We start from the raw sequence: 12,336 nt of genomic DNA, 5'->3' as shown, positions 1-12,336 counted from the left end.
ACCCAACACACTCCTCACCTCCCCAAGTAGGCTGGTCCTGATGGATGAGGAGCAACCATCATTCATGGACACTCACTGCTCCCAAGGCACTTATTGGCTGAGATGTGCCCACAGCACTGAGGCCTTCATACTCTTTTGGAATAATAATAATATCTGTTAAGTGCTTACTATGGGCCAAGCATTGTACTAAGTACTGGGATAGGTATTAATCAGGTCAGATATTGTCCCTGTGCTTCATGAGGCTCACAGTGTTGAATCCATCAGTGGTACTTGTAGAGTGCTTACTATTGTGCAGAGCACTGTACTAAGCATGTGGGAGAGTTCAATACAAACACAGTTGACAGACACATTCCCTGCCCATAAAGAGCTAATAGGAAAACCCAGGAGACCAGCCCTGTGTGCTAATGGCATCCAGTCTGAAAGTCCAGTAATTCCCTTCTGGCCCTCACCAATGTAGGGGAGAAGGGCAGAGGGGACAGAGTGTGTAGGTAGAGACTGGCCCATTTAGGGTTTGGTTGCTCAGTCAGCTTTTAGCTACCCTGGCCCTAGGGGCACAGGAGATTGGACAGATAAACTGGATTCATATTCGAAAGCCTCATTTTAGCTCTTAGCCTAAGCCTTCTCCTCCACTAAATATTTACTTGAGCAGCTGAAGAGTAGCAATATTTGACAGGTTTGGGTTTCCCAGCCCTTGATCTCAGAGGTGTTGATGAGAAGTGGAAGGGCCACCAGGAGGAAGAAAGGGGATAACCAGAGGGAGTTCGGATGGGAAGAGGGTCCAGCTGACAGGCACCCAGCTCTGCCAAACACTACTCAGCAAGCATCGGACTTTCCATATGTCAGCGGTAATATCCAGTACTCCACCTAATGGGAGCTTAGTTTTGAGAAGCAGCATGGTCCAATGGAAAAAGGGTATGGGCCTGGGAATCTGAGGACCTGGGGTCTAATCCTGACTCTGCTTGCTGCGTGACCTTGGGCAAGTCACTGAACTTCTCTGGGCCTCAGTTCTCCCTCCTATTTAAACTGTGAACCCAATGTAGGACAGGGACTGTGTCCAGCCTAACTTGTGTCTACTCCAGCACTTAGAAAAGTGTTTGACACATACCTTTTCTTTTTTTAAAAAAGAGTCCTCACTGATTTCCTTCTACAACCAACTGCACATGTCACTCCTCTAATGCCAACCTACTCACTGTACCTCAGTATTGTCTACCTTGCTACTGACCTTCTGCCCACCTCCTCCCTCTCCCTTTACAGTCACCACTCATCCCCACCTTTGAAGCTTTACTAAAATCACATCTCCAACAGGACTTCCATACTAAACTCATTTCCCCTACTCACCTTCCCTTCTGCATTGCTTCTGCACCTTTTCACCCTTGATATTCACTCACCCTCAGCCCCACATTTATGTACATATCAGACTGTGTCCAACATGATTATTTTGTACCTACTCCAGTGCTTAGCATGGTGTTTGGCCCATAGTTCTGATTTCAGTTCATCAATAGTTCTGATTAAGTGCCTACTGTGTGTAGAACATGGTGCTTGGAAGAGTACAATAGAATTTGTAGACATGATCTCTGCCCTCAAGAAGTTTACAATCTAGTGGGGGAGAGATAGACGCTAAAATAAATGGCAGAAAGCAACAGAGCGTAGAGATAACTACACAAGGTTATGAAGGAGAGTGCCCTTTGGTGGGGAAATAGGATGAAGAGATGAGGGATTAATCATTCAGGAAGACTTCCTGGAGATGTGATTTCAGAAGGGACTTGAAGGTTGGGGAGAGCAGAGAGAGAGAGAGAGGTCATTCCAGGCAGGGGAGTGAGTGGTCTTTGACAGGAGATGAGGGGAAGGCACAGTGAGTAGGTTGGCTGTGCCACAGACCCAAACTCTATGGTACATGCACCACCACCCAGTCTACCCCTCCCTTCTGGCCACACTGGCCAACTCCCTTCCATAGCCCGGACTCTAGGCAGGACAAGGTAATGACAGACGTCAGGGAGAGGTGTGCACAGCTCAGGGGCATGTCAAGTCACAAACTCTCTCTCAAACCAACTCGGCCCCACGGCCAGGCCCATTGGGAACAGATGTCCAATTAGTCATTACCTATGGCACACTGGCCCCACCACCACCCCTGCCCTGCACCCGCTGGCCCGTGTCCAGCCCAGCTTCCAGACAAGGCCACAGCTCTGGACCCAGAACCCACTGGGTTTCAATTCCACTCAGCTGAGGCCAAACAGACACAAACAATGGTTGGGCCTGACAATGCAGCAACTCCTTCCCTTGGCCGCCCGGGGGACCTCACCCGCTGACCGAGGGTACAGCTCTGGCCTGGCTGTCCCCCGGTGACCCTCTCTCCTCGGGCAGGGAGATTGCCGGGGGGGGGGGGGGCGGGGAGGGAGAGGGGAGTGGATGGGGCAGGGCCAGAGACAAAAGGAACCAGCTCCTTTGTGCCGGGCTCTGCTCCTCCTCAAACGGCGCTCCTCATTTCTGCCTCTTGACAGGGAGCTCAGTGGCCGCACCCCAGGCAGTGGGGCTCACAGCTGAGACTAATGGTCTGTTTTGACATTTGAGATGCTCCAATGTTTCATTTCAGCCACAGGGAACTGGAAAGGAAGTCAGGGACCAGAGCAGGGGGTGGGGGGCGGAGAGGAGGTAGGAGGAGGACAGGAAAGAGGGGTGCTGGCTGGGATTGGGGTAGTGGGGGCTCTCATAGGGAATGAGGAAGCACAATAGGGCCTAGGAAACCCTGGAGAAACCCCAGACAGACTGGGTTCTGTGGGCCTTCTGCTCCTTTCCCTGCCCAGCACAGCTGGCCAGATCCTGTTCCCAAAACCCCACCCCTGCCCCCCACATCCCCGTAGCTTTAGCGAAGTACTGCCAGTCCTAGGAACTGCAACACCAAAGTCGGAAAGGCAGGGGAGAAGGACGGTGTGGGCAGAGGAGTGGCCTGACTTCTCCCTTCAAATGAGGCCATGGGTCTGGAAGCAGGAGCTATTTGGGGATGAGGGGCTCCCATTTTCTGGGGAGTGACATCCCCTTAACAATAACTGCAGCATTTAACTGCTTACTCTGTGCCCAGTATTGTGCTGAGCACTGGGCTCAGTACAATGTAGAGGATTGGGCATAGTCACAGTTCCACATGGGGTTCACAGCTTAAGAGGAAAGGAAAACAGGTACCCCCATTTTACAGATGAGGAAACAGGCACAGAGATGTTAAGGGACTTGCCCACAATCAAACAGCAGGCACATGGCTGAGTCAGGAGTAGAACCCAGGTCTCCTGAGTCTCAGCTCTGGGTTCATTACACTAGGCCAAGCTGATTGGGAGGAGGAAGAGAACCTGCAGCCTGGGAGACTGGATGCTTTCAACAGGTTCGAGGGGGATGACAAACCTCTCGACAAAGTCCTACCCAAGCACCCCAATCCCATGCCTTTGGTCATCGTGGGCTGCCAAGCCCCCTCCCCACTTCAACCTCCACGTCTGGGAGAACAGAGGGGAAAACAGTAAGGGAAGCTCTTCAACTAACCTCCACAGCAGTGGCTCAGAATCCTAACCCTGTTGTATCTATCCCAGCAGTGCTTGGGACATAGGAAGCATTTAACAAATTCCATAATTACTATTATCCTCTGGCCTGTGAGGAGGGGGGGATCAGGGAAAAAAAGATGATGTCCAATGCCGAGGCAGGCTTTGCCCTTTGCTTCCCCCAAGGAGTGATGAGCCAAGGGATCAAGAACACTTTCCAAGAGCTTAAGCCAGCCAGCACAGGCCCCCCAGATCCCAGTCTGTGGGGGCTGGGAGGGGATGGAGGCTGTGAGTCCAGGAAGTTTGAGCTCTGGCTCCAGGCTGCCAAGTTGGGGTCCTGAACTGGGAGCAACCATCTTCTCCCTCAGCTGCCATCTTTGGTGTGGCTGGTGGCTAAATGATTCACAGCCTGGTGTGTTTGAAAAGTCTGTGACTCACTATACTAGAGTCAGTGGGTGGGCAGCACTGACTCAACCACTGGGTGGAGGGGTGGGGGGAGGGGAGTCCCAGTGAGGGACGGGGCTGTAAAAATCAGAGTCAATAGATCTGGGCTCATTGAATAGAATGTTCCCCTGGCCTTGAGACACTACTGTGCCCACCTAGAGCTCCATCTTCCCTTTATGGGAGCAAAAATCCAGTCTTGACTGGGGACACTGACCTGGAGGCCTGCCTGGAGGAGGAATCTGGATCCTTCTGTTACCTGGACCACACTCCGGCCTTAGCTCTGACTGATAAGAGTGTCTCAGGCCCCAATGCAGAATGAGGGCCAATCTGCCTTCCCCAGGCTTCCTCTGCGTCAGGTCTCCTGGGAACAAAACCCACTTTCCTTTCACCCAGTTTTAAGAGAAGCAGCACAGCCTAGTGAAAAGAGCACAAGCTTGGGAGTCAGAGGACTTGGGTTCTAATCCCAGCTTACCTGCTGCGTGACATTGGACAAATCGCTTCACTTCTCTGTGCCTCAGTTCCCTCATCTGCAAAATGGTGATTCAATAGCTGTTTTTCCTCCTACTTAGGCTGTGAGCCCCATATAGGACCCAATTATCTCATATCTACCCTAGTGCTTAGTACACTGCTTGACACATAGTAAACTTTTTTTAATGGTATTTCTTAAGTCCTTATTGGGTGAAGCACTGTTCTAAGCACCCAATAAATGCCATAATTATTATTATTATTCTTAAGTGTTTCTGTCATGCTTCCAGGTTCTGGTTACCGCGCACTGGTCAGGGACCAACAATATAGTGGGGTTCTGCAGCTTTACCCTTTCTGGTTTGGGCTCCCTTCAGCCCAGGGAGGTAAAGGCCCATGGGCACCCTAGGGCAAGCCACTTAACTTCTCTGTGTCATTTTCCTCAACTGTAAAACAAGGGTTCAGTACCTTTTCTCCCTCACCTTTAAACTGTGAGCCCCACGCAGGACGGTCAATCAACAGTATCTACTGAGCATTTTCTGTTTGCAGAGCACTGTACTAAGTGGCTGAGAGCATGCAATACAACAGAGTTGGTAGACATGATCCCAGTCCACTAGGAGCTTACAGACTAGTTATGGAGGGGCTACATCTGACCTGTTTATCCTGTATCTACTACCACCCAGTGCTTTGTACAGTGTTCAGCACATAGTAAGCACTTTACAAATACCACAATTTTCAATTATTATCATCAAGCACTCAATTTGGTGAAAGTGGAGAGGGTGGGGCAGGGATAGCAGGGACAGATGAGCCCAGTGACCTGAGACTCTGACTCCAATCTTTCCTGGGGACAGAGATCCCTGCAGCAGCAGAGTATCCTAGACCTGAAGGAAGCTCTCCCTTGGGGTTGGGTAGGGGACTCCAAATGCTCACGGGAGCTGAGGCTCATCATTATCATGGCTATTTATTGAACACCTACTGTGTGCAGAGCACTGCACTAGGAGCTTGCGAACATACAAGAAGGACAGAAGACATGGGCCCTGCCCTTGAGGGGCTTACAGTTTCAAGAAAGGGCAAGTGAGCAGGTAGGCAAGCCCAGAGAGTTTACAGACAATAGGAATCACAGATCCAGGCCACAATCCAACCAAATCAGCTCTCCATCATGAAAGGTTCATTACACCATCTCTTTGGGCCCACCCCAACTGGAAAACACCCAAAAGCACTTTAATAACACACTGTTTCAACCATAGACGATTGTTATATTTATACATTTCTAATGGTGACACTATGAGGACTAGAGCTCTCCAAAAAAATGTATATATTATAATGACCATAACGCTTTGTAACTTTTACTTCCAAAGCACTTCACATCCATTATCTCTTTTGAACTTCACAACATCCTTTTTACTAGGAAGTGGAGAAAGAGACCCAAAAATTTAGTTTACGAGTGCTGGGTGGGACAAGAGCACTGTCTGATCTAGTTTTCCTTTAATTCACTCCAGCGCTTGACAAGGTGAACACATAGTCAGATGCTTCTGAACAAAAACAGAGGACACAGAGAGGTTAAGCAATTTGTCCACAGTCACACAGGAGAGATGGAACCTGCCAAACCCAGAAGTCTGTCCAATTTCACTGTACACCTCATACCCTCTGGACCAGAAATGGTGGCCTGGATCCCTCCTCCAGAGAATATTCCTAGAGTGTCATCTAGAGTCTAAGGCCAACAAGCAGGGTTTCTCTGTCCACCTCACATCTTGGGGTCCACAGAGGAGGAAAGCATGAGGCCAGTAATGATAATAATAGTAATAATAATAATAATAATAGCATTTGTTAAGCACTTACTATGGCCAGAGACTTGTCAGTAGCCCATTCCTATGGCTCCTCCTGACTTAAAACAAACAAAAAATCAACTGTGAGCTCTGTACTACAACTACTGAACTTTCCACTTTTGAGCACTTAACTGCTTATGTGCACAGGGGGTGGGGAAGGGTCTCCCCTTTCTCAAGAGCCCCACCTCATCTGGCCAAATCAGAGGTGGCTCAGGCTTGCCAGCCAGATAAGGAAAATGGAGAATGGTGATGCACGGAAGTGGGGCATGGAGGGAGGTTAAGGTGGGATGTGAACGAGGGGTGGGCACCATGAAACCAATGCTTCTGCCCTCCTGCCTGTACCAGTCTGCCAGTGAACCAGACTATTTCAGTGGCCAAGGCATTCTAGGGCACCAGAGGACTCCTCTCAGCTTCCTGAAGCCCCCACATCAACCTCAACAATCCCCTGGTAGGAAGCCCACTCCAGGGGCAGAGCACCTTATGATGGGGCTCTGGAGCAGAGCAGAGAGATGTGAAGGTGAGGGGAGCTCCAGGCTAAAGAGAGGGGATAAGTAAAAGGTCAGTGGCAGGAGAGATGAGAGGGAGGCCCAGTGAGTAAATTGGCTTAAGAGGAGTGAAGTGGGCAAACTGAGGTCCCCATTGGCCACCAGGAACTTCCTCCTCACCCTAACTCGGGGAGGTCACCCCTCTCCCATCAACAGGACAGAACTGGCTGGGAGGAGGGACTTGTAGCTTTGCAGGCAAAGCAGAGAGGAGGGGGAAGGAGAAGGGAGGGGGAGGACCTGACTTTTAAAAGGAACAATGAAAAGAAAAAAGAAAGCATCTCCAAACTTTTCTCCATCCTAGACTTGGCTGCCTAATCAAAGCGGTGAGGAGGAGAGTCCAGCACTAAACCAACTTGGGCATCTCTTCTGCCTGGTGAAAAGTGACTTGCACCTTCCGAGGGGCTCCTCAAAGCCTGGGTTTAGATCAGCTCTTGGCAGGTTGTTGGGGCTTAGGGAACCTCAGGCCCACAGAACAGCCAAGCAGATCTAAGTCACATATCCTCCTGACTCCCTCCAGTCATGAAAGGCAGTGTCCAGGGCCAAGGCTAACCCATTTCATACTTGAGGCTCAGTCCCACCACCTGGACCCCACCTATAGTCCCCAGCTACACCAGCACTGATGGGAACACAGGGGTAGTGAAGAGAGAGGGAGGGAGAAGGAAGAGCAGAGCACAGCTCACTGGAGGTCCCCATACTCCACAGTACAAATCCCCTCTCTTTCCTTGAGCCCTCTCTTCTGGCTCCTGTCATGGCTCCCTGGAGGTGAGTAGCCATTAGAACAAGTGGATGGATGGTGACAAGCACCAAGATCCTCCCACCATGGGGTCTGGATAGAACTGGTGCTGCAGAAGCAAAGCCAATCACTCCAAGCTGCAACTCCAAGGCTCAGCCTTCACCATGCCACCACGAATGCACCACGAGTCTCTCCCTGAAGGGTGCGATTTGGTAGCCCCAGCCTCATAAATAATAAGAGGCAACACAAGCTAGGTTGGGCATAAAATTTGTCTTTTGTAAAGAAAACGTGCTGATTAATATATTAGGAATTCAGTCTTTACTCGGAGGACCAAAAGTCTGATGGATGGCAGGGCAAGAAGGGCGGGAGAGAGAAGAGAAATAAGCAGCGGTATACCAAGTCAGAGTTGGCATTTCCATGGAGTGATAGACAGGGATGCTAAAGAGAGCCTAGATGGCACATTCGTTTGCCCGGAAGGGGCAGTTCTACGCCTAGGGGAGGGGGAAATGAGCCTAGAAGCCAGAGGGGTGTCAATTCCCAGATGGGTAGGAGGAAACGGTAGCTAAGAGGGGGCGGTCCTTAAAAAGGAAGTCCAGCCAGGGGGAGGATGGAGAAAAGTGTGAGACAGAAAGGGATGGAGAGATCCCTGGGAAGTTTTACCAATACAACGAATTCTTATATCTAGAGCAAAATAACTGAAGTTATCCTTTACCACATGATCTGCCACATTGTTTTCCTTTTCCTTGACCTATGGGTATCTGCGAGTGGCTACGAGACTATAAGAACGGCTGAATCAGATGGGCCCAGGGACTTCCCACAGGAAGACGACTGTAAGAGTGAGGCTGCCACACACAGCCAGAAAAGATCATCTGTCCCACAAGACAGATGTTCTGGAGAGAACAGCACAGGAATCAGCCTATCCTGTGCTTAAAGTCCTCCTGGGAAAGTCACCATCACCACCACTCCATTCTCTCTAATCTAAATCCCTCTAAGCTGCAATGTACAACCATTTCTTCTCATGCTGCTCTCCCTGGAAGTGTGCACATTCTACATTCTCCAGTACAACAATCTTCTTTCCTTGAAACCTGCTAACTAAACCCACTCTTCTCCCCCTCCCCATCTTCTCAGCTCTGGGCAAATAATCCTCATTCCTTCGGTCCTTCTCCCCAGGCTCGGTGCCCATTACACAGAATGCCATTTACTTGCCCCAGGAGGGACTAGGTCGGTGTGCCCTTGGGAGGAAAGGCAGGGAGGAATATTCAGATAAGCATTCTCCTCGGGCCACAGCCACCTTGCTTCACCGGGGAAAAGGTTTGCCCAGTGGATTGGGAAATTTTCTTTACTCTATCTTCGAGGAAGACTCGACTAATAGGTGGAGGAAGCCTCGCTCTAGGAGTGCCATTTCCTGAGTCCTCATTGCCCCTCATCCCCAGAGAGGGACACTGGGACGGCTGGACTCAGCAACCAAAGGGAAGGGATGGGGGCAAGTCAGGACTCCTCCCCACCGCAAAAAGGAAAAAAGAAAAAAGTACTATTGATTTTATGGGCTCAGTACTGCTAGAGTGCTCTTCCTCCCTCCCCAGGCCTTATGCTAAGGACCAGCATGTAGGACGAGCCCCTGAGGCTCTCTTTGCATCCCAGCCCACAGCCCACAGGGGGAGAGACTCCACCTTAAGAGAAGCAAGCAGTGGGTGAGAACACCAAGGCTACCTTAATAAAAACTTGGCCAAAGCCCACCTCTCAGACAGGCTTCTCCCACAAACAAGTTCCCCTCCAAACTTCCAAAGGGACTCCGGGCCGCCGTGAGGAACTGCCGGAGCCACTGTAGAAACATACGGCAACAGGGCTGATGTGGGAGCCTTGGGAGACCAGACAAGGCTCATCGTCAAACCATGGATTCAGAGCCCGTGACAAGGTGCAGAGGACCTGCCCCGCACCCCCTCCCACCCTCCCTAGACCAATGCGGAGTGATGCATGTTACAGAGATGCAGCTTCGGGCTGACTTTGGGCTCATTTTTACCAAGTGAGAAAGGGCAGCCAGCCCAAAGCTCCATCGGCCCTGTGACAGGCAGCAGTCTGGAGCAGCCCCTCAGCCTGGAGAGCCCCCTGGTAGCTCCCAGGGCCCAGCCTCAAGGGAGAAAGACAAAGGTGGAGGAGGCCACTTTTGGAAAAGATACAGAGACAACATCGGCACGACAGCAGGAAAACCAACCAACCCTTACCTTCAATTAATGCGGGGTTCCAAATGCACTTGCCTGAATGAGGATGGGCTATTATTCCAAAGTCATTATTTGCACGGCGAAAAGCAAAGAGAAAATATCAGGGAGGGGGAATTGGAGGGGCCTGAAAGGAAGAAGGAGGGAGGGAGAGGGGGAGAGGGAGAGAGAGAGAGAGAGAGAGAGAGAGAGGGAGAAAGAGAGAGAGAGAGATGAATGAATGATAGGAAGAGGAAGAGAAAATAAAATAGAGAGGAGACAGTTAAAATCTGTCTCCTGCCCACACAGTGAACAAGAAATTTCTGACAGTCAGGAAGAGAACTCAGACACATACCAGAGGGGTAGACAGGGGAATAACAAAAGGGAAAGCGAGGAGAGCCGAGCTAAATCCAAACAGAAGAAGAAGGGTCCAGGCATGGAACACGGGAAAGCCAGCAAGCGAGGAAAGAGAGCGCAACAGAGGAAAGACAGCGTGCGCGCATGCACGCGCGCACACACACACACACACACACGCACACCTCACAGTCACTCAGTGCAGCCACGGGGCTAGTGGGGGGTGGGAGGGAGGAAGAGGACATTTGAAAGGGGTAAGGCACAGTGCAAAGAATTGGTACCATGAATAACTGAATGTCTAAAAATTCAGGTCAGTGTGCCTGGTTAAAAAAAAAAGTTCAATGATCTAATAAAACTTATTTTCGCTACTTCAGCCAGCCTACCCAGTGCAGGAGTCATAGCCCCAATTTTTATCATCCCCCCTCTCCATCTTCCCCTCCACAGAAGGGAAAGAAAAGGCAGAAGGAGGATAACCCATCTGGCTTTTCTGGGGGACAGCATGGGTCCAAGAGGGTCTTGTGGAGAACTGTTCAGGGGAAGTGTGTGCTGGGGAGAACAGGACAAGAAGGGAAAACTGCAATGCGCTCCCTAAATCCCAAAGGTCTGCAAGGTCCCGAGGATAAAGGGAAAGCTTCCAGGGCTTCCTTCTCTCCCCTGAGAGTCCAAGAGGGGTTCTGAAAGCCTCTGCCCAGTGAGAGATGGCCACTCAGTAGAGAGTTCAGAGCCTGGGGAGAGGACCACATAGGGGGAGGCTGGAATGGCAGGGCAAGCGATGGATATTAAAAACCGCCACTATCAGAATCATCCATATTATGATGATGCCCCTTCGGAACATGTCTTGTCCCAAGGAGATATAATTGGAGCCTCCTAGGTTGACTCCTGCAAGCATTTTCCCTCAGGTTAAATCCCCAGTTGGAAGTACTAGAACATAGTTTAATAAAAAATTGAAAGAGTCTGGAGTTCCAGAGGCTGGTACTGTTTCCTGGCTTGGAATATCCCCAAGAGAAGAGCAACCATACTCACCCCTCCTTGCCAACACTCACAGCTTTCAGGCCTGAGAATGAGACTCTCCCTCCTTGCTCCCAAACAGACCATACAGCCAGGCCAACAGGCAGCCCAGCAGAGCAATGGGGGACTTGTGGAGGAAAGTCAAGGTTAACGAGAGGGGAGTGTGGAAGGATGGGAAAGAGCCAGGACTACTGCCCTCTTTATTTCCCAACCTGCCTCCTCAGCCACACCTGCCATCTGATTCCCTGCCACTGAGTGAAAATACCAACTAATTAGAACAACATGGAGTCCTTCCAAACAGAACAACAAAAATATTGGTTTGGGTACAGATGCCAGGCAGCCATGGCTGCTGTCCAAGGTCTCCTCCTTCAGGCAGGGGCTCAGTAAGGCTGGCTGGGCTGCTTGAGAGTTTCTCTCAACATTCACTGACCCAGGCATCTCCCATTCTGCCCCTCCAGCAGCAGGGATGGTCAATGTTCTCCCTTTCTCCCTGCCCCACTTGGACACAAAGACAAAGAATGGCATACCACCTGGGGTCCTCTTCTGACACAGGCTCACCCCCTTTCTCTCTCTCCCTCCCCTCTTTGTTTAGAATTAGGTCAGAGAGCAAATGGCCTTTTCTGTGCTCTGGCCCAGGCACCCCCTAAAGTGACTTCTGAACAGGAGTCAGGCTGTAAAGAAAAGACCCGATTTAATCATTCAGCCGGCATGGATTCCATTTTAGTAGCCATGGCAACCAGTTCCCTGACATCCAGTGGTAGACAGGCCGTGGTTAGGAGGGGAATGGGAAAAAAAAATATATAGGGAAAAAAGTGAAAGGAAAGAGAGAAAAAACTCCTCATTTTTCACATCAACTTTTCTCTGCTGTCCCTTCACACAAACAGGTCCACCCAGATGATGAACGGTAGTTATTCAGTTTGCCAAAACTTTCCCTTCACTGGCCACTACTGCTACTAGGGCCCTGGTTTTCCATCAAACTGAAGTCATAAGAGCTTTTAGTTGTTGCCCTTTTTTGGGGGGGGGGGGGATGCCAAGAAGAATTTAAGGTGAGTTTGTTTTTCATTTGATGATCTGGGACCACCTTATTCCATAAGTGCCCCATGGCCCTGCTCCCTGTTCTGTCCCTGCTTCAGACCCAAATGATACACCAAGGAAAAGGAGAAAGGAACACCAAGAAGGAAGCTGGAAAAATTTAATCTGAATCTGACAAAAACATGAATAGGACTGGGGAAAATGGAACATCCCACAGCT

The 12,336-nt window shown here is 50.3% G+C and overlaps 1 protein-coding gene across 6 annotated transcripts in view; it reads right to left on the bottom strand.

Moving 5' to 3' along the window:
* CACNA1E (calcium voltage-gated channel subunit alpha1 E) overlaps positions 1-10,163 on the bottom strand; it is a 271,336-nt gene extending 261,173 nt beyond the window's left edge. For 5 of the 6 annotated variants that reach the window (XM_029081472.2, XM_029081478.2, XM_029081475.2 and 2 more), the window contains exons 1-2: positions 10,079-10,163; positions 9,751-9,871 (exon numbers count right to left, since the gene is read on the bottom strand). The gene's annotated coding sequence lies outside the window, so the exon portion shown is untranslated. Of the gene's footprint in view, positions 1-9,750; positions 9,920-10,078 lie in introns of those variants that run through there. The other variant, XM_029081473.2, reaches the window with a different exon arrangement.
* Positions 10,164-12,336: the final 2,173 nt, after the last annotated feature.

Source organism: Ornithorhynchus anatinus, chromosome 16, assembly GCF_004115215.2.
Source record: "Ornithorhynchus anatinus isolate Pmale09 chromosome 16, mOrnAna1.pri.v4, whole genome shotgun sequence".
In the NCBI taxonomy this organism is placed as follows: domain Eukaryota; kingdom Metazoa; phylum Chordata; class Mammalia; order Monotremata; family Ornithorhynchidae; genus Ornithorhynchus; species Ornithorhynchus anatinus.
The sequence above is the reverse complement of the archived record's forward strand: the minus strand, read 5'-3'. Positions and strand labels throughout refer to the sequence as shown.